The sequence below is a fragment of the Phasianus colchicus genome, chromosome 16 (genome assembly GCF_987193195.1).
Source record: "Phasianus colchicus chromosome 16, bPhaCol1.hap1.1, whole genome shotgun sequence".
In the NCBI taxonomy this organism is placed as follows: domain Eukaryota; kingdom Metazoa; phylum Chordata; class Aves; order Galliformes; family Phasianidae; genus Phasianus; species Phasianus colchicus.
The window spans coordinates 187719-210074 of record NC_143451.1 but is presented as its reverse complement, the minus strand read 5'-3'; the positions used below and the strand labels follow the sequence as shown (position 1 = coordinate 210074).

Genomic DNA, 22356 nt, shown 5'->3' with positions numbered 1-22356 from the left:
TCACTTGGCCTTGCCTTCTACCCGCCCTCCCAGCCAGTGGCAGGGCACCCAGTGCATTTGAATTGAAGCCATAAGAGGGTGCTGTAGTCCTGGTGCTTTATAATCCTAACAAAGCTTTTTCATTTTCCCCTTGATGTAGCCCACCAAAATCTTTCTCCATTGCAATTAATGATCCCTTTAAAGGCTGTGATCTGGGGAGGTCAGCCAAAATTTCCTGGTGTATCCGTTGTTTCATACCTACAGAAAAGGAGCACCTTTTACTAAGTCAAGCTTATGCGAAAAATAAAGAAGTGTTTTTGAGGTTGCTTACATTCATTTTCTTCCCGACTAATTCTAATATATTTATTTAGCTTTTTATTCCCTTCAATCCTTTCTACAATATGGCAATCAATGCAGAAGAGAGAAAAAAACACATTTGAAATAAACAGAGAAAGACAAGCTCATTGTCACTGATGTGTCATTTTGCTGTTGTGGCATGTCTTCTGGTATTCTGCCTTCTCTGTTATCTGTCTATACTATTAGCTTTTTGGATCAAAGCCATTTTCTCTACACATAGAGTTATATGAACGATATTGTAGAGCCTTTGGTTTCTCAGCACTGGCATTTGTGAAGGGATAAATGGCTACTGCCCCGTTGCAAAAAGGAACTACTAATACCAAGATGCATTTGTTGCTCTGAGCTGTCGTGGGCTGGAGTCCTGCAAAGTCAATCTGCAGTCATTCCCCTGGGCCTTCGGTACACTGGTGCTGGCCTGAGGCTTTTACTCCAGCATAATCAGCACTGGTCAGGGCACAAGCATGACAGTTCTTACATCAGCAATCTACTGTCTTCCTCATGTTACGTCACAAATCAGTGTCCTTCACTCCGCTTAGACCATTTGTTTTTGCTCATGGGTTAAGTGGATTAGACAGCTTTTAGTAAATTGAGGCACAGTCCAATAATGTTTGCCTTCTGCCACTATAGCACAATACATTTGATTTTCCCTTACTCAGAGGATTGGCCGGATGGATCTTTTCACACTGTTCCACTTAACTTCCCTAGCTGGAAGGAGATGTTCTCCCCAAATAATGGATTCTACCACAGTTACTTGGCGTGACCTGCACTCGACTCTTTCAGTCTGAGTTTGCCACAGATAATCCAGCATGTTTCGTGGATATCTGGATATCTACTAAGAACCAGGAAGAGTTTCTTGGATTCCAGTGGCCACTTCAACTGTGGATCATCCCCAACGATCCACTGTCTTATTGTGGGGGGGAGGATTTAGTGCCGGGCTGGGCTGCAGTACAGGGACAAAGACAACTGCTAGCAATCAGATCCCTTGGGGCTCTCCTTCCAGGCTCCATCTGCAGTCCCAAAGGGCTCTGGTCTCCTGCAGGTTCTCTCTGACAACTGTTAGTCCCAGGCAGGTACCTCAGGAACACCAGGGCCTCTCGAGATGGCACCGGCTGCTTGTGGTCACACGGTGGAGCTCTGCTTGAAAACCTGAAGTCATCTTCAGTGTTTTTCAAACACTCAGCACCTCCTCATGAGCTGCCCTGGTTCAATCCTGTCAGTGAAACACGCACACAATAAGTGGAATTTCTATCATGAGAAAACGTGACCTTTCAGGATGGATATTCACTGTATGGAAAGAAATACCAATCTTCCGCTGTTCTTGCACTGACAACTCTCTCTCATTCTGTGCATGTAACTGCCCTCATTTTACAGGTATTTCCACCTGCCCTGATTAGGCTGACCACGTTGGAAGCCACCTTTCCAGCTGCCTGTCTCAACCTTTGCAGTTTCTATTGTTATCCCAATTTCCTCTCCCCTTAATCTCTGATCATTTATAGCCCTTTTAATGAGTGCAGTTCTTTGAGTTTCAGGGAGCTAATGTTTGTCCCTCCTTAGCAGTTTGTCTCACTGTGTCCTTAGCCAGCTAACTGTTTAATTAATATGCCTTTCATATTAATATTTATCATTTCCTATCTATGTACGTGACATATTTCTTGTACAGTTATCTTTTGGGAAGGAGAACTTCAGTGGAGGCATACAGCTGAGGAGTACGTTCTATTTCTTGGTAACCTGTGTTACGCTTTGTTACGCTTACTGTTCTTTGTTTAAAGGTAAGAGAAACCCTTCTGCACCCGTGTTCTCTGAGGAGAGCAGGTGGCAGCTGCTACAAAGGATCTGAAACATTCAGTGCAGACTTTAGAAGAGAAGTCTGATGTAAGGAAAAGCAAGGCAAGTGCCAGGTGGCATTAAGCAGACAGGGCTGGGGAGATGGGCAGTCACGTTGTCCATGCAGTGTCAGATTAAGCAACTGCTCTTCCTGCCTATGCAGGTCTCCTTAAGGGACACCCTGGATCCACGTCAATTGGAGAACGATGCTCCAGAGCCAATGGAAGAACATTATGGAACAGACACAGCTCACTGTAACCTTCTGCACTTTAGAAAGATCCACAGTATATTTAGTGCTACTTCTGCAAACGTAAGGTACTGAGAGGAGAATCACGGAATCATTAAGGTTGGAAAGCTCATCCAGTCTAACCATCCACCTGCCACCAACACTGCCCAACAAACCCTGTCCTGAAGTACCACAGCTACCCTTTCCTTACGCACCTCCAGAGACTCCACCGCTTCCCTGGGCAGCCTGTGCCAATGCCTCGCCACCCCTTCTGGGAGAAACTTTTCTTAATATCCAATCTGAACCTCCCATGGTGCAATGTGAGGCCATTCCCCGTAGTCCTATTGCTATTTACCTGGGAGAAGAGGTCCCATCTCACTGTAACCTCCCTCCAGGTAGCTGGACGGAGCGATAAGGTCTGCCCTGAGCCTCCTCTTCTCCACACGGAACCATCCCAGCTCCCTCTCCCACTCCCCGTTAAGTCTTGCGCTCCAGACCCCTCCCAGCTTTGGTGCCCCTCTGTGGATACACTCCAGGGCCGCCATGTCTTCTTGTAGGGAGCGGCTGGGCTGGGCTGGGCTGCAGTTGATGGGACAAGGACAACCGCTAGCAATTTAGATCGCCTGGGGCCACTGGCAAATCACAGCGACGATCGCATCCCCGCTCCTGACTGCCCCATTTCAGGCTGCCATTGGGCTCCTTGGCCACTGGAGGGCACTGCCGGCTGTCACCAGCACCCCAGACCCTTTTCGTCCGTGCAGCCTTACAGCCGCTCTGCCCCAAGCCTGTAGTGACGGTGCCTGGGGTTTCTGTAGCCGAAAAGCAGCACTCAGCTCTTGACGTTCTTAAAGCTCATGCAGTTGCAGTCAGCCCAGTCATTCAGCCTATCTCAGTCCGTCTGTGGGACGCTTCCTCCTAACTTGGTGTCATCTGCAAACTTACTGAGGGTGCACCCAATTCCCTCATCCGACTCGTCAGTGAATACACTGAACAGGACAGGCTGCAGCGCCGACCCCTGAGGAACGCCTCTCAGAACTGGACTCCATCTGGATCTCTCTGGGCCTGGCCCTCCTAGCAGTTTTTTACTCAGCAAAGAGTGTACCCATCCCAGCCATGGACTGCCAGCTTCTCCAGGAGAATGCTACAGGAGGCGGTGTCAGAGGCTTTGCTCCAGTCCAGGTAGCTTCCACCCACAGCATCTCATCCACCAGGTGGGTATGTAGTCATAGGAGGACATCAGGATGATCCTTCTCGTAGATGGGCACCACATTAGCAAGTATTTGGTCACCTGGGAACTCCCTGATTGATTAGGGCTGCTAGGATGCCACGTCCACCAACTCCCTCAGTACCCTCAGGTGGATCCAGTCCAATCCCACGGATGTGTGACAGCCCGGGTGGAGCAGCAGGTCACGTGCTGTTTTATTCTGAATTGTGGAGGGTTTATTCTGCTCCCCACCCTGTCTTCCAGTTCAGGGGGCTGAGTACCCTGAGAATAACGGGCCTGACTATTAAAGACAGATGTAAAAAAGGCATTGAGAACCTGTCTGCTTTTCCTCATCCTTTCTCCTTGCACTGGGGTGGAAGGGGATCCATCCTGTGCCAGCCACATGCACTTGTGTTAGGCTGTTAGGGTGCCTTGGCATGTTTATACAGATATTTATTTGGGTCCCAGATTGACCAACTGAACCGAGTTAGATTCAGAGAATCATAGACTGGTTTAGGTTGGAGCGATATTAAAGATCATACAGTTCCAACCCCTCTGCCATGGGAAGGGTTGTCATGCAGTAGATCAGGTTGCCCAGAGCCACATCCACCCTGGCCCTGAATGCCTCATAGGATGGGGCAATCCAAAACCTTTCTGGGGGACCTCTTCCTGTGCCTGACAGCCCCCACAGTGAAGAATTTATTTGATCACCAACAAAGATATTAAAAACAGCAGTCCCAAGATGGAACCCTGAGGGATTCCTTAATATAACCACTTATTGTTAGCCTCCACCTGGACACAGAGCTGCTGACCACAACCCTCAGGCTGCAATCATACAGCCAGCTACTAATCCACTTTTCAAATCCACGTATCTCCAAATCAGAGATAAGGATGTGGAGTGAGACCATATCAAAGCCTTGCACAAGTCCAGGTAGATTACTTCAGTGTATGGGAACTGCTGAGTCACGGCCTGAACGTCTGATTAGTCACCTGAGGCGAGCAATGAGGCAGCCCTGGGAGCACAGGTGAAAGCAATTCGCCTGTGCTGCAGGAAGGGGTGGAGCCTGGCTGCACCTCTCCTAGACCCATTCAAGAGCTGACTACCAGTGGGGAAGGATCTCTCTCTCTCTCTTCGGAAGATCCACTCCACTGGTCTTTCCTGAGCGAGCCCACGACACGGGTGAGCCTTCTATTTATTCTCTTTGTCTCGCTGTGCCTAACTCTCTTGCTTATTTCATTACTATAACATCTTAATATTATTATATAATATTCCTTTATATAATTTTCATTGATTATACACTTGGCGAGCCAGGCAGGCAAGCCGAATATACTGAAACTTACACTATGTCCTTTCTTTGGAATTTCTGTAAATGGTTCAAGGGGGAGAACACTACCCCCCTAGATAAGATAATTCCAGGGCAGATCCCAGGATTTGCGGGATCCCCTTATTATGAATTGGCAACTATCATTGAAAAATGGGGTCCCCTAAGTGTTGTGGGAAACGTTTCCCCATATCGCCTAGCGGATTACTTTCAGGGACTAGGCAAAGATATATTAGTCACTAGAGAAAGACAATTAGCTGCTTCTACAGTGGCATGGCTGCTATTAAATGCTTTAAACAATGCCGAAATAAGGAATAATACTTCAGTGAATGAAAATGAACTTTTAAAAGATCGTATTGAAAAGTTAGAACAGGAACTTGGCCTATTAACAGGAAAAAAAACCAATTCTACGTCTTCCAATAGGTCAAGTTCGTAGTATTTCAACAAACAATGACCAGGCTCCTGAATCAACGGACTGTGTTGATCAGGAAAATAAACCATCTAAATCGGATCTTGAATCCCCAATTTTGACGGACGCACTAGAAGTCCGTCCTGTTATATCTCAAAAAACAAAAAAGGTACAGGACAGACCAGCAGGGGTGCCGCCTGATCAGTGGCCCCCCGCTCAAACCCACTTGCACGTAACAGCCCAACCGTACACGGCAACAGAACTGATGGACTTAGTCCAACGATTCAGGCAGAAACCTAGAGAAAGTGTGCCGGCTTGGTTATTAAGACTATGGGATTCTGGGGCAGAAAGTGTTCTGGTGAATGGCCTGGAAATAGCCAAATTGGCCACAATGACCGTCCATCCTGCTCTTAGACAGAGATTATATGCAGGTAATCAATATAATGATGAAAACCATTCAATAATAGAATGGTTAATGGCGGCCTGCCGTATGGTATGGCCCAATAAATCTGATGTTCCTTTACATACAGGGATGTGGTCCTCCATAAAACCAGGTAACGGTCACAGGATGTGCATTTTCAGTAGCCTAAGCGTAGCCCAAGTTGCTTAAATATTGCAACATATTGGCATTGTGTGTTTATTGCTGTCTGTTTTTCAGGGCTTGCAAGAGTCAAAATGGAGCATGAAAACTGTAGTTAGAGAGTTTATTCTGCTAGGATTGTCTCAATCCCACAAAGTCCAGTCAATTCCCTTCTTCTTCTTCCTCCTGTTCTACATCATAATTCTCCCAAGCAACATCCTTATCATTCTCACAATTCAGGGGGATTCCCAGCTGGGATCACCCATGCATTTTTTCCTGGCTAATCTGGCATTCTTGGATATCTGCTACTGTTCTGTGACCCCACCCAAAATGCTGGCTGACTTTTTCTCAAATCCTAAGATCAACTCCTACAAGGCCTGATTGACCCAGCCTTTGTTTCTTCACTTCAAGGGAGCAGCAGCAGCTTTCCTGCTGTTGGCCATAGCCTGTGACCGTTACGTTGCTATTTGCAAACCTCTCCACTACACCATGCTTGTGAACAGGACTGTATGCTGTGCCCTGGTTGGAGCTTCGTGGGGCGGTGGCTTCATTCATGGCATCATTCTATTTGCTCTCACCATCAAGCTCCCCTTCTGTGGCCCCAACGTCCTGGACGACTTTGTCTGTGATGTGCGTCAGTTGGCGAACTTGGCCTGTGCTGACCTTACACGGCGGAACTTCTGATGTTCCTCAACAATGGAGTTGTCATTGTCATGTGCTTTGCACTTCTCCTCATCTCCTACATAATCCTCTTGCTGAAGCTCCAGACACGCCAAAACAAAGAACAAAATAACCTCCACCTGCATTTCCCACATCATCGTAGTTTTTGTCATGCTTGGCCCAGCTGTCTACATATATGTCCTACCCTCTGAGGCTGTCCCAATGGAAAAGGTTTCCATTGGGAAACCTTTCTTTTCCATACGGTTGTCTTCCCTTGACTAATCCCATGATCTACATGCTGTAACAAGGAGATCAAAAGCTCCGTGTGGAAGTTGGTCAGCAAATACATATTTAAAAAAAAAATTTTGAAAGAAATAAATGAAAGTTTATTTGTTCCTCGTTTTGTTCATGCAATTTTCTTAGGAACAAATCCACACTGTACGTTATGTAAAAGCATAATGTACAAGTGATAACCTTCAAGAAGTCCTTTTCTATCAAAAAAATCCCTAGAGTGATACTAAAACCTGTATGGAATAAGTTAAGGAAGAACCAACCTGTGTAAAGGAACCAACTCATGCACTATGAAGTTATCATTAAGAATCTTTTAAATTCATTAGAAAGTATCTGGTAGGTGTTGAGACTTCATAGAACTATTACTGGACTACTGGTTCAGCTTCAACCATGGTAATTCATTATTTCAGTTTATAGTCAAACTTTCACTGTTGATGCTGCTTTCTTGTTGGACTCATTCATGATCCCACCATTGAATGAGTTGATTACATTTCCACAAAGGGAGAGTGTGAAAGCTGCTGGATGATCCAGCTTGCAGGCAAGCTTTGCAATTCATATAGCATAGGCAAGACATTGCAATCTGTTAAGTAAAAATCAAAGACAATGTAGCTATAGCTTTACAGGACGTGCAGATCATAAACTTTATCCATACAGTTACAGACATTTGCAGCACAGATGTCTGTCTGAATTAGTCACTAAGGATTCCAGCAAAAGTAACAGGCATTTCTAGGGAGAAGTTCAGCTAACCCTTTCTTAATTTCTACTTTGAGAAGTAATAAACCATGCCTTAGGCGTTTTTGTCTCGCCCCTTGTACTTGCCCTGTAATCCGCTTTATAGTTTGACCCCAAGGTGGTCAGCCAAATAATTCTTCTCAATGGGAAACTGTGCTTTCAGAGAGCATGGTTTTCTTACTGCAGTGTAACTTCCTTAGGCAGTGTAGATGATGCAGAGTGAGCTAAACACGTCTCCGTCCACAAAGTCCTCCAATAATCTCTCAGAAGACATTGCATCCTACAGGTCACGGAGTTCTTGGTTCTCACATAACACTCTAGCATGCTGTAAATATCCAAATGCAGTTGCCCTTGCAGTAGGGTATTTTTGTTCTTGTTGTTCCTTTCTTCACTAACTTTCTACATATCACTAGGTGAAAGAAAACGCCATAAATTCAAGAGTGCCTTTCTCAGGAATGCACTCAGCTCTGAGCACCACCACTTATACACGGCCTTCTGTCACACTGCTGCCATCAGCTGCTGCTGTCGGCCTCCCCAGTGCTTCCACCATGGTTACCTGACATCCCTACAGTCCTGCACCCGCTCAGAAGTAATACTTAAAATGCATTCTTCCATACTTCATGACAGAGGACTGAAGAGACTCACTTTTGCGTGGTGCTAAGGATGGTCCATCCCCAACACGTCCCTTTGCGCGCTGCAAGGCCCAGCTGGCATTCTGGCAGCCTGCTGGCTGCTGCTCTCTAACGCAGGGAACCGCACTGTGCTGCTTCTGAGGAGAGAAAGAAAGGAGGGTCCATGGAAATGGGCACCCAACATCTGCAAAGAGATGCAGCGTTCCAGATCGTGCCAGAGACAGGATATCACAGTGCTGAGTCATTAGCTACCACTAAAGGAAACAAACATTTGGGAGAGTATTCACAGCAACTGCTGCAATTTCTGGGCATATCCCAGCTTTCTTACTGTTCAGGTGGAGAAGACTGGCGCTCACAGACATCAGTTCAGTGGGTTAAACCAACACACCTACAAAATGCCAGCATTATTCAGGAAACAGTCTTCAGGTGCCACAGTTCAATCCACGCAAAGTTATTGTGCAGAGCCTTAGCTCTTGACTTCCATTTCTTCCCTAAATTTTACTACTGCAAGCAGCTAGAACAAACCTTTCAGGTGAAATTCAGGGCAGCAGGGACCTGGCAAACCATAACTAGGTGCAGCTGGCAGGAGGGCAGTTCACGCTCTTTGCTCCCACCCTGCCCCAGCAGGTTAAGGAGCCTGGCAATGCTGTCCTGTTGCAGCACATGCAGAATCCAACCGGTTATGGAGGCAACAAAGGACCAGTAGTGCTCCCCCTGCTCCAGCTTTTCCCCTTCAGAATGAGAGAAGAAAGGAAGAAAACCCAAACAAATAAATCCAGCCATACTTTTCCATATGCAGAGCAGGAATGGGAACTGCGTCTGTCTTCTCATTGAGACAGTGGTGGGGAAGCTCAGTTCCTGGGGTCCTCTCCACAGGGACTGCCCCCTGGCTTCACTCTTTCTTCAACTGCCTCAATCCCCAAAATCTCCTTTTGGAAAGAATCCCTAAAGAAAGAATCTGCAAGTGAAAAATAGTAAGGAGAAGCATTTTCCCAGCTTTCTTCTATCATGCACTTTAGACTCTTGAGTAGGACAGTGTCTTAAAATCAACTGGTTACAAGAACCATCCCCAAAATACAACTAGATTCTGTACAGCTGCCATGATTTCTGACAGCAAGTGTTCTCCATCTCCTCAACATTTACACACCTTGAAGCAAGTGGATGGTGTTGCTGTCATGAAGAAAACTCCCTTTGTCTTCCACCCCTACTGCAGCCGCAATAGCTGCACTGGTACGATCCACGTGTTCAACAGACCTCAGCTCTGCCTTAGCCAGGCACAGTGGCTGTCCTTCTCCCTCCCAGCTCACACACCAGAGCACTGCTGTGCCACATGGTAAGAGCAGCAGTGACAGTGGGCAGCACCCATCAGCCTCCACCCTGCTCTCACCACCAGCTGGGACAAGGGCTGACACAGCGGGCCCACCCCAGCCCAGCTTTTCTTCTGAGACACCTCCCAGCAACCACCCAGCACCAAACCCAGTTCACCCACTCGGCCTGCTCAGCCTGAGCTGTGCCCAGCTCATGCACGTGCTGCAGCAGTGCTTCTGACGGGTTCTCACAGGGCGATCTCTCTCAAGGAAGGCCCAGAGCCCAGTCTCTGCGTGCAGCACCAGCTCTGCTCACCAGCTGTGGGACAAACGCTCCCACCCTAGCAACAGTTGTGACCTCTGTGAGTGCCCACAACACTTCTGGGCCTCCATCAGACGTTATCCAAATTTTAAGAAACCAACAGCAGGGTCACCCAATGGAGTTATCTGAAGTAAAATAACAAAGAAGTTAAGATGACTCTTGTGTAGCCAGCTCAGGTCCCCCTCTTGCTCAGGTGCTGCATGATCGGACAAAGGAGATGTTGCCTCTGAGGTGGAGGCTGGAAGGGTCTGGGCTTTCAAACTGTCAGCAAGCATTTGGATGAGCCACCTTCCTGCTGAGGAGCTCCTTAACATCATTCCTGCCTCCTCCGGTACCGTACTGGGAGATGCTCCAGAGTTCATTAGCCTGGACTCCCATCAACAGCTGCTCCTGCACTGACCTTCACTCACACTCTGATACCGTCCACTTCCAGCACAAGCTGACCTGCAAGGAAATGTGGGATTAATGCAAATGCAGAAGCCCACGGCTGTGTCACCACCACATACTGCAGCCTTGGGAAGTCAGCTACAACTACAACCTTGGTCAGAATTAAAACAGGCACAGTACATTAACTGTGACCTCTAAACTGAAGTAATTGTCACGATCAGAAATACATACTGAAATCACTCACTTAACTATTGGTGGTTACCTCCAAACTCTTTTGCTTTTGGAAGAATATGGACTCAGAATTGAAGGATACAAGAAAAATGACATCTGCTTCACTGGAGGTGGTTAAGCTTGGAAGTAGGATTCCAAAATGAAAAGGTTTTCAACTCCTTATAAGGCAGAAAGCGATGGGATGATTGCTGACGCCTGCAGAAAGCCTGATCTGCTCTGCCACAGGTGGCTGAATGACACAAAAGCTGTGCTGCTCATTCAGAAGTGCTTGGGGCATGGGGTGGGCATGGGGCACCAACACACGGGATGTCAACACTCCTCGGGCACTTTCCCATCAGAAGGGAATTCCCTTCTCCCTGCCATGCCATGTCCACACCACTCCTAAGGGCTGTACTGACACAGTCAGCACAGAATCCATGCAAACGTTCTTTTCTCATCGTGGTGGTTGTTAACAGACGCAAGCAATGAGACATCAGGTCACTGTGTGGGCTGCTGGGTGACACTGCCATCATTTCCAAGCCATTGCTTCCTAGGGGCAAATAAAGTAAAATACTTTAAGAAAATTTCACACAGAGATTGCATACTATACTATTCTTTTACACAAAGCAGGACAAAACAGGAGATACGTGCAGCTGCATCAACACCCCAGTTGCTGAAGGAATGGAAAGACAGATCAAATGACAATACATTATTCTCATACAAGGACTGCTCATCAGCACCCACTGCCCAAGGAGCAATGCAGGGAAGACTTGCATTTCTTCTTCTCCTAGCCAGAAACTGTTTTTCCTACCTTAAAAAGGAAAGGAAAAAAAGCCTGACATAGTGCTGACAGGGCAGGCAGATGTGGCACACCAAGGCATACTGAATCTGCAGAACATTTGAAACTTTCACCTTTCCTCCAAGAGCAGTCTAAACCTTCCATACCCACTCCTACTTTCACCACTATTCTTACCAAAGCTGCTTTTTCAGCTGGGGCTCCTCTCTGTCCTCAGCAGTATGACTCAGCACACAGATGCACGTCAGCTCCATTTCATTTCCACGCCCACTTTGTGGGACCGTGGGTTTCCCATCAGAAGGCTTCACACACACCGTGCGTTCAGCTCAGTGAAAGGAGACACAACTGATACAGGCTTGTTGTGCAAGAGAAATCCAGGTTCTCTTCTCATTCCCACAATCCTTCCAGTAGTTCAGTCCATTTGGTACATTACCATGTCCCGGATTCTCAGCTGTGTTTTCCACACACTAATCTGTCTACCAACAATGCATACACAGGAACCAAGAAACCAATAGCTACACTCAATCATAACCCAGGGCAAGGAAATCTCAGAGCAATCCTAAGTGAAAGCACCACTTTTCTGAAACTCTGCCTCAAGCTCCTCACGCTCCCCCTCAACTCTTTTCTCAGAAGCCCACTCCTCTGCTTTTTCCTTTTCCTCTGAATGCTTGCATTTTTGTGCAGCCAGGACTTGGGAGAAAGCTGGGATGCAAACTGCAGAGAACTGTCCCAGCAATGAAGAAACAGAAAGCCTGGGCAGAAAGACAGTGCATCAAGTCCAGATGCCTGTTATGTATCTGTACCTCTCTTTGGTGCTTTCTCCAGCTCTGTCTTCTTCCCCAGCCTTTCCGCACGGCCATGCTGCAGTGGAAGGCCACTGGCGTCAGTTTCTCGCAGAGAGAAAGCAGGAAATACTTGAAGAGCAACTCTTTGGAAGAAGATTTTAGCACAGCCAGCCACTAACTTCAAGTTTTCAAGCACAGTTTCTTAAATTTGCCTTTCCACTGCTCTAACGTTATGCCTTCCTTACAGTCAACACGAGGCACTTTTCTCTCTCCTCCATCACACACACCCTTTCACACAGTCCTATTTAGATGAAAGTACCCAAAATACAGCTCACAAAACATTCTTACCCACAGAGGCTTTCCATTTCCCCCTTTCTCAATAAGAGTCAATAGAATCCCATGCTCCATCCCTAAAATAAAGTACAGCCTTTCCATGTCACAGAAAGCAGTTGCCAATAGAATCCTTATCCTGTTAGCCCACATCCACCAAAATCCCTCCAATACACCATTTCTACAGCCAAAACAAACTCATTTTTTCAACTGAAATGCATTTACAGAAAGTATTACTAGTCTCATTCCTGCTGAGTGAGTGGCAAATGAATCCACATCTGTCTGACAGCTCTACAATGCACAAAGCAAAGCTGCACAAGCAAACACAACGCTGTCAGGTGCATGAGCTGAGAAACACTTCATTCCTAAGTCAAACAACTGTGAGTACAAGTACCTCCACACTGTTTGGCCTCTCCAAGGAACAGACACAGCTCTAAGAACCATTTAGACACAGACTCGGATCGCTCTACTGCCACCGACAGCCACTGTCAGCCTCTCTATTGCTTCCAGTACAGCGCTGCCATCAGTCACTCTTTCCTCTCAAGACTCTCTTGTTTTCTCACTTACCTCCTTAGTTGCACTAAGGAAATGGTTTTGCCATTAGCTACGGCATCCACCCCCAACCAAACCAACACATCTATCAGTCAGCAGGGTTGCGCCCCATGAGGCCAGGCCTCATGCCATGACAGCAGAGGAGCAAGGTCCAAGGCTGCAGCAAGGGAGAATTTGCTCAAAGGCAACAGCCGTGGGCACAGAAATCAAGGCAAGAAGCTGCTTATCTTCAGAAGGATTCAGGTAGGCAGGGATCTCCTTTGCCTACACTGCCAACCCTTCAATGAGGGCTGGGAAGGGGTGGATCCTGGCTCCACCCCTTCTGTCATTCTGGAACATTGCATGCTCTGGGTTGGCCCTGCCTTTCTACCAGGTGAAAAATCAGGTTTCAAGCCATGTCTCAGCATTTACACTACAGCATCCCTTAGCATTAACTCCACAGGACAACCCTTAACCCTTTACCTTAACCTAAAAGGCTAATCCTTAACACTCACCCCAAAAGATACTCCTCAGCCCTAATCCAAAATGCTAACGCTTAACCCTCATTCCCATCTCAAAAGTGCTGCTGTTGTCCCTAACAAAAAGGACAAGCCATAAACCCCCAACCAGGTGGGCACACCCCCACCATCACTAACATCAAGTGTTAAGCCTTAACCTTTAAATCTAACAGAAAACAGTAACATGAAACCCTAACCCCAAAGGGTTACCCTCAGCACTTAGCTCTAGCACTAAACACTAACACTTCATCACAATCCACAAGTGTAAACCTTAGGATCATAGGATCACCACGGTTGGAAACAGCATCTAAGATCATCTAGTCCAACATTTCCCACTAAATCACATCCCTCGGTACAACACCTAAACACTCCTTGAACACCTCTGGGGATGGTGATTCCACCATTTCCCCTTCCATAAAAACCTAACCCAAAAGGGTATATCCCATCACCATCACCCACAAGGGTAACTGCAGACAAAGGCAATAGCAAATACAGCTGCTTTAAACCAGTCCTAAATTACCCAAGAAAAGTAAAGGACACAAACCTGTAAATACAGAATGAGCCAGCAGGATGAGGAAATGAGCAGAGATTTCAGAAACGCGTCTGCTGTCAGGGAGGGGAGTTCAGGCCTGCCCCAGCACCACAGATCTCCATGACACGACACAACATGGGGAGGTGGCAAAGGTGACAGGGCTAGGAGGAGAGCTGGCGGAGGAGGAAGGTTGGATGCCTGGCAGTTTGAGAGGGACTGAGGTAGCCTCACCCATCACAGACGTGGTCAGCGCAGACACTTTGGTGTCCGACATGATGTAAAGTGTCTTCGTAGGGCTGGACGTGGTCACTGCAGAGAAGGAAAGAACGTGGTCAGCAGTTGTGGGGACAGGGTGCCTACCCTGGGCTGCAGCCCCGGCAGCAGAGTTGCAGGGCTTCAAACTGCACAGAAAACCCCCTTGTCTCATTTTGTTTTCAGACTGACTCCAAAATAAACCCCAGCACTGCCACAGCCTGCGCAGAGCACAGCAAGGGAGCCCCAAACCTTTCAGCTCCCTTTCTAGACCCCTCAGAGTCTAAGAATCCTCCCTCCCTTTAGTGATCTCACTCTCTCCCCAGGGGGCTAGGACCATAGGCTTCTTCCTTGGCCATCCCACTCTCAGAGCTGTCACACAGCTCGTGCATCTTCAACTCTGACCCACCAGCACTGAAGCGCACACACCACCTGACATGGCTTCACAAGCAACCATCTGCCTTCGCATCACATGCCTCTACCTGCCTTTGCTAAGCAAGCACGCACCTACCTGCCTTTGCTTTGGAAGCATGCACACGCTTCCCTTTGCTAAGCAAGACCACAGTCCCTTTTAATCTCAGGAGGGAATAAAACAGCCCGAACAAAAAGGGAACGGCGAGGCTCTCTCTAGGACGCCTGTTGTCTCAGCAGAGTTGACAGTTACTTAAAATGCACAAAGTACCTACAAAACCATCACGCTCAAACAAGGAAAGTAAACAAGTCCAGGATGCCGTGAAGGGTTCCTAGCTCTTTGTAGGTAATACCTGCTCCGTGGGCACAGGATGCGCACAAACTGCCCCTCATCTCTTCCCCATCCCCTTGCCCCCCCCACCCCCCCGTGATTTCCACAGGCATTTAGAGACTCTGTGGAAAGGCAACATAAGGCTCATGGAGAAGACTGGATGTACATGAGGTTTTTCCCTTCCCTGGTGCTAGAGCACTGCTTGTCTAGATGAATGTTTTTCATACAAGCACCAACCAAGCGTGGCAACAAACAGCTGAAATGGCATTTCCCCTGCAAAACAACCAGCCTGTCTAAAGACCTCACCTCAGAGACTTGCCAAAAAGGCCAGAACTCCCTTTTGGCAGGCTTACTCACAGAACAGCAGGCTTCTCTTCACCGTGCATCACATGGACACAAACAGGCTGTTTGTGCAAGGAGGGCAATTTCACCCGAGCACCTCACCATATGTGTTCCCTCCACCCTGCTTTTCTGCAGAGATACAAGGATAAAAACCTCAGTTCCTCTGAGCAACGACTGGAAGGAACTCTGGAAAATTCTCCATTCAAAAGCAGCTCCTTTGTGGTCTTGGTTCCTGAGGGCTCCTTTGGATCACCTTTCAGGCAAAGTGTAAGAGGTTCCACTGTACAAACCTATGTATCTGGGTACCTTTTTCCACCCCAAAACTAATTCTGACAGAGTTGCGATGCAGGCATTGGACACGGAGAAGAAGAGAAAAAGAACAGAAGAGAGGATAAAATTAAGGATACCGGTAAGGAAGAAGCGCAGAAGATGAAAAGCACAATAGGATACAGGCAAGACAGCAAAAGAGATGAGCAGTAGCGGAGAGAATAAAGGGAAGAGACGCTGAGAAGGATAAGAGCAGAAGGAGAACAGACAAGAAAGAAAGAAGAGCAGAGAAGAAGAAAAAGGATGTAGGTAAGAAAAACAAGCAGACAAGGAGAAAAGCAAAAGAGGTATTAGCATATACAGAGCGTATACAGAGAAGACAAAAGCAGAAGTTGGAGAGAAGCTGAAGAGGAAAAGCGAGAAAGGAAGTCTGGCAGAAGTACAAGAGACGGTAAGAGAGGAAAGTGGCAAATGAGAAGAGCAGAAGAGAAGTGAGCACAGAAGAGCAGAAAACGAAAAGAGCAGTAAAGAAGAGCAGATCATGCTATGAAGAGAACAGTAAAAGAAGATCACATGAAGAAAGAGGAGAGAGGACAGTGAAGAAGGAACTGCAGAAGACGACAGTAGAAGAAGGTGTGAGGACTGGAAAGAAACAAAGTGAGTGTAGTAACAGGACACCATTTCCCTTGGGACTCTGCAATCTCTTTCACTTCTGACAGACGGAGGCGCTGAGAAGAACAAGAGCCGTGTCTGTGTTCACCAAGGACTCACCTCTGCACGTGCAGCGGCAGCTCTCAGAGAAGCCTTCTTTAGTCCCACTTTCCTCTCTTCAGGTCCTGGCAGGCATGGGGAGGAGCCTGACCACCAATGAAGACCGAAGCAAGACACTTATTGAGCACCTCAGCTCAGCTTTTTCCATGTCTGAGGAAGCCAGTTCTCTGTCCTCATTTATCAGAGGGGGAACGCTCTCCTTGGCCTGTCTTCTGCCTGCGTACCTGTAGAACCCCTTCTTGTTATTTTTCACATCCCACACCAAGTTCAGCTCCACCTGTGCCTTGGCTTTCCTAATCCTACCCCTGCACACAGACAGCAGCCCTGGCAGGAACGCAGCGCTGTGGCAATTTGCAGAGCTTAACATGCAGTTCCATCAGCGCATTGTGTTTTCGCACTCAGACGTTACTGGCTGCCGAGCGGAGCGGCTGATAAGGCCATAGTGAGCCACTTTTTCCTAGCAGTGTATGTGGGACCTGAGGAAAATGTCCTCGCGCGTGTTGAGGCAAAAGATAAAAGTATTCTACTGGGACTCTGGTGCTTCTCGTGAGGCACAGTCATGGAGGCAGAAGGTAGAAGTATTCATTTGTGGAAAGTTATTGAGGAGGAACGAGGCTGTTCTCCCACTAAAGCTGAAATGAAAGTTTGAGAACGATCACTCATGGATTCCTTTTGCTAAACTCATACACTGGTTCTTAAACTGATGTGCTAATCCCTACTGCTGAACAGAGCACCCCACATCAATCCCCCCTTTTCCTTTGAGGATTACAATGTTCACATCCTAATCCTCACCACCTTTGACCTTTCATACTTAGAGATACATCTCCACAGTCCAATCACACTACAAGGAAGGATGCATACATACAGCGATTACACACACCATCCCCACAAATAACTTCTTAAACCAGTGCAATTTGGGAAGCCAGGAAGTCACGTTGGTTTCAGCTCACATCGTCTTATGTTGTGCAGTATTTCACTTTGGTGCCATATCTTATCTCCATCTGCTTCAATTCTACCACTGTGACCTACATGAACACAACAATATCATTTATTGCTGCATGAACTCCTTCTTGTGCACCTAACAAGATACCTGAAGCCCTTCTACATTGCAATACCACCCAGACCAAGCTCTGGACTTTTTCCCTTTTCTTCTTCCTTTCTGCCCCTCTTCCCCTCTCTCCTTCTTCCTTTCCTTTCCTTCTTTTCCCTTGTCCCCTTTTTTTCCCCTTTTTCCATTTCCCTCCCTCCCTCCCTTTCTTCCCATTCCTCCCTCCCTCGCTCCCTCCCTATCAGCCTGGCTCTCACGCTGTTGTCCAGATGCCCGTCTTCCTTTTCCCACACCTCCATGCTCTGCCCACATCCCCCTGTTTGGCTGCATCTCCCTGCGGATGTCCCACCCCACAGCCCCACTCACAGCCGCCATCCCCGGAGCTCTGCCCTCCCCCAGTCGCTCCCCCACCTCCCCAGGAGATCCCTGAGAGCTCTCCGTTCCCCCCCCACCCTTCTTCGCCCCCCGCTGCCCCTCGAGCCCCACTCGGGCTTCAGGCCGTGCGTGCAGGCCGCGCTGCCACGGCGACAGCGCGCCCTCCCTCCTTGCGGCGCGGGAAGCCGTCCCCGCGGCGACAGCGCATGCGCGGCGGCGTCTCCATAGCGACAGCGCCCCGGCGCGGCCGTTGCTCGAGCGACGCGCCGTCCCCGCTCCCCGCGGAGTGACGTCATCACGCGGCGACGCGAGGACGCGGCCACGCGGAAGCGGAGCGGGGCCCCGCGCTGCTCCAGCGCCGCGGCGCAGCCCCGGGACTCCGAGCGCCGCCTCAGCTTCTACGAGTGGGTGTTCGGGGGCGGCGGGGGCACCGGGGGCACCGGGGCTGGGGCCGTCCTGTCTTGGCCGCGTGGGTCCTCTGCTGCTCAGGGCCTCTGCTCGGCGGCGGGAGGTGCCCTGTGCCCCCCGCCCTTCCCCCCCACCCACGGTGTTTCACTGCCTTCCCCCCACCTCCCCCGCCGCGGGTCGCCCACAACCTCCCGAGTCCCTCAATCTGACCCCTGGGCTTACGCTCTCCCCCCCCGTTCCCCGCCTCCACTTCCCCCATTCTCATCGCTGGAGTCCTCTTCCACCCGTCCCCTCAGTTCCTCCGTCACTGTCTGCCCCTGTTCCCCATTCTGACCCCCAGGGTTCCGTGTCTGTCTGTCTCCCACTCTGATCCCTTGTGTCCCCAATCTCACCCCCCTATGAGTCTTCTCGTTTTCTCCCCTAGATTTGTCTGCCCCCTGTCCGTTCTATCTGACCCCCAGAATTCCCTGTCCCCTCAAGTTCCCCTGCTCCAATTCCCCCATTCACATCATAGAATCTCCTACCATTCCCCAGTCCCCTCTGTTTGCACCCCCGCAGGGTCCCCTGTCTTCCCTTCCTCCCCCTGCTTCTGACCCCATTTTCTGACCCCTACAGTCCCCTGTACCCCCATGCCCTCCTCCCTGCCCTCTGGAGTGCATTCCCCTATGTTGACCCCAATTTCCCCCAACTGGACCCCCTTTACGTCCCATAGAAGCCCCCCCACGACCTCCAGTTCTCCCCTCCCACCCCTCCCTCCACCCCCAGAACCCCTTTCCACTCATGTGGTCTGCCTCTCCTCTTTACCCCCCCCCCAACTAGCACTCTCTCCTCCCAGACCCCCTTTACACCCCACAGAAGCTCCACACAACTCTCCAGTTTCCCTCTTCCACCTCTCCCTCCATCCCCAGACCCCCTTTCCACCCCACAGAAGCCTCACTAGCTCATTTCCCCCCCTCCCACCCCCTGCTGAACCCCCCTTATCCCCTGTTGGAATCATGCAAAAGGATCTGCAGGAGAAGTCCTGGAGAGGTCTGGGGGCATCCAGGGGGTTCCAGACTCATCCAGAAGGGTCTGGAGTTATCCCAGAGTGGTACTGGGGCATCCAGAGAGTCCCCAGGTTGATCCCATGGGCCCCTGGAAAGATCTGTAAGCTCCCACTAGGAGTCCAGGAGCACTGAGAAGTCTCTGGTTGTGAGAATCTTTCTTTGTTTTTTGGCTCAAAGCTTGCTTCCTGAGGTATTTCTTGTGATAAGACTCTGATTGATTTGTTGAGGAGGCAAGAGATGGGTGCTACCGTGTGACAATTGACATCCCTCTGGGAACATTTGAAAGCCCCTTCCTCCAGAGTTGCTTACCTCTGGAAGAGAGTGCTCAGAAGTGCTTACTGGCGGAAGATCTGGCCTGTGACTAAATAGCTCCAACCTTGTATGGGAAAATTGGGGAACGATACCATCGTGTCCTGTGAAAAACAGGATGCAGATGGGCATCCCTGCTCCCTCTTATCTGCTGGCAAGGCCCGGAAGGTGGGAACAAAGGAATTTCTGCTGAGATCCCAGAGCCAGAAACTGCCACTCCAAGGAGAGCTGACTCAACCACTTTGGATTTGAGCTGTCACTCCAAAGACAGCTGACTCGACCACTTTGAAAGCATTGAAAAAGGGCCATCATCACCATGGTCACCGTTGTCATCGTCGCCATCAACAACAATGCCCGATGACCCACCACTACTGAAGATCAAAGGCTGAACTACGAACCACGCTGGATCCATGGTGGTGACTATGTCCCTCTTTCTTCCTATAAAGACTCCTTGCTTCTTCTTTCCTACCTTTTCTATCACCCTCCTTTCCTTCCCCATTACCCTAATTCATAATAGCATCCATCCTCCCCTTCCCCATCTCCCTAATTAAGATCTGTAATAAACTGGTCGGACCAACATTTGAACCGTTGTTTCTTAATCTCACGCCGGGTATACAGATATTAAAAGAACCTCCTCTCCCTCCTATAAATCGGAGTGAGACACTGGTCTGATCTGAAGATGTCCCAGTAGAGTCTGGTACGGTGCAGGGAGTCCTCATGAGGGTCTGAATGGTCCTGGAGTCATCCAGAATGGTTTGGGGATGTTCCAGAGAGGACTTGGCGGGTCCGGGGGGTCCTCATGTTGATCCATGGGGTCTGTGGATTCATCCAGAAGGGTCTGGAGATGTCCCAGAAGGATCCTGTGGGGTCCAGGGAGTCCCAGGTGTGTCCAGGACATCCTCAGAGGGATTCAGAAGGATCTGAGGATGTCCCTGAGAGGACTTGTAGGGTCTGGGGGGTCCTTAGGTGGGTTCCAAGGGACCTGTTGTCTACTGGAAGGGTCTGGAGATGACCCAGAGGGGCACAGGGTGACTGCTGTCACCGTCATTGGGTGTCATTGGGTGTCGGCATCACTTGGGTGTCACCGTTATCACCATCTTTGAATGTCACCGTCATTGGGTGCCTCCAGGTGTCATTGGGTCTCACCGTCAACAGCTGTCACCATCACTGGGTGTCACCATTGTGACTGTCTTCAGGTGTCGCTATCATTGGGTGTCACTGCTTTTGGGTGTCTCTGTTGTCACCATCGCTGGGTACCACTGAGTGTCACTGTCCTTGGGGTGTCACCATCATTGGGTGTCACTGTTGTCTCTGTCATTGGGTGTTACCATCACTCTGGTGACACTGTTAAAAAGGTGACTGCATGTGACCTCAGTGTGGAACAGCTGTGGCACAGTGTCCGCATCACTGGCTGTCACTTTTGTCACCATCACTTTTGTATCACCATCACTTGTGTGTCACCATCTCTCAGGTGACAGCATTCCCTGTGCTGTGACCACCACATGGGGGCAGGCACAGGTGGCCCCACACAGTCACCGTGCTGTCACTGAGTCTCACACTGTCCTTTGTCACCCCTCCAGGCCTGCCTACAGCCGGACCCAGTGACACCGGCGCCCTCTGGAGCTGTCACCATCGTCTGTCACGAGGACAGGGATGCACACAGGGGTGAACTCTGTGCCACCACCAGAGGGGACTAGGGGTGACATCAGTGTGGAACAGCTCTGACGGGGTGTCATTGTCATTGGGTGTCATCCTCACGCAGAGGGGACAAAAGGACCCCCCTGGGGACATTCTGTCGAAGTTGGGGACACCATGAGCAGCTTGAAGACTTTCCAGGGGAAGTGGGGACACCGCATCACGGTGTCACATCCCCAAAGTTGGGGATGCCTCCAGAGTGTGACGCCCTGAAGTTGGGGACTCCCCTATGTCATCCCCACAGTGTCACACCCAAAAGCTGCGAACAAATCTGTGTCACCCCAATGGTGTCACACCCCAAAGTTGAGGACACCCCCACAGTGTCACACCATGTAGCTGGGGACACCTCTCTGTCACTCCAATGGTGTCACACCCCAGCATTGGGGACACTGCCACAGTGTTGAACCCCAAAGTTGGGGACACTTTTATGTCACCTTGACAGTGTCACACCCCAGAGTTGGGGACAGTCCCACAGCTGGGGGCGCCCCCACATCCCCCCATGGTGTCACATTCCAAAGCTGGGGGGGCCCTTCTGTGTGTCCCCCACCACAGACCACACTGTTCCCATGGGGTGGGGGCAATATATATATGTTTTATACATATACATATGTATAACACATATACAGACCCTCATCTCCATCCCATACCCATATCCCAAATCCATCCCATATCTACAGCCCATCCCATAACCATCTCCCCTTTTCCCATCCCGTATCTCATCCTCTATCCATATCCCAGACCATATTCATTCCATGTGCACATCTAATCCCAAGTCCATACCCCCGTATCCTATCCCAAATTGATCCCATATCCATATCCCAAAATATAAAGAAACACAACCAACAGAACACCAAAGAAACAGGATTTAATGTCATGGCAAAGCAGAGATGACAACTGACAAAAAAAAAAAAAAAAAAAAAAAGAAAAAGAAAAAGAAAAAGAAAAAACAAAAAGCAAACAGAAAATAACACACAAGAAACACTAAGACACCATGAAACTACAAGCTGGAGGCATTGGCTCCAGGCCAGGCAGAGCACCAGCACAGAGCACGTCACAGCACAGATGACATCAGCCGGGCCCCTGGAGCCTTTATGCTGTCACAGTGCGTTTCCATGAGGACGGAGGGCCCTGCCCAAGGCAGCTGGGTGCAGGCACCTCCTCTGTGAG

The 22356-nt window shown here is 49.2% G+C and overlaps 1 long non-coding RNA gene and 1 pseudogene across 5 annotated transcripts; one reads left to right on the top strand and one right to left on the bottom strand.

Annotated features, from left to right (window-relative positions):
* Positions 1-79: 79 nt before the first annotated feature.
* Positions 80-20899, bottom strand: LOC149915687 (uncharacterized). 5 transcript variants are annotated; one of them, XR_016471507.1, is made up of 6 exons: positions 16309-20899; positions 13947-14243; positions 10495-10992; positions 8230-10289; positions 657-1546; positions 80-237 (listed from the first exon to the last, which is right to left on the bottom strand). It is a non-coding gene; the product is annotated as an uncharacterized LOC149915687 (long non-coding RNA). The 5 variants fall into 5 exon arrangements; XR_016471508.1 differs by having other exon boundaries at positions 1411-1546; positions 16309-20898; XR_016471510.1 differs by lacking the exon at positions 657-1546 and having other exon boundaries at positions 16309-20898.
* LOC149915688 (olfactory receptor 4M1-like) lies at positions 4869-8172 on the top strand (annotated as a pseudogene).
* Positions 20900-22356: the final 1457 nt, after the last annotated feature.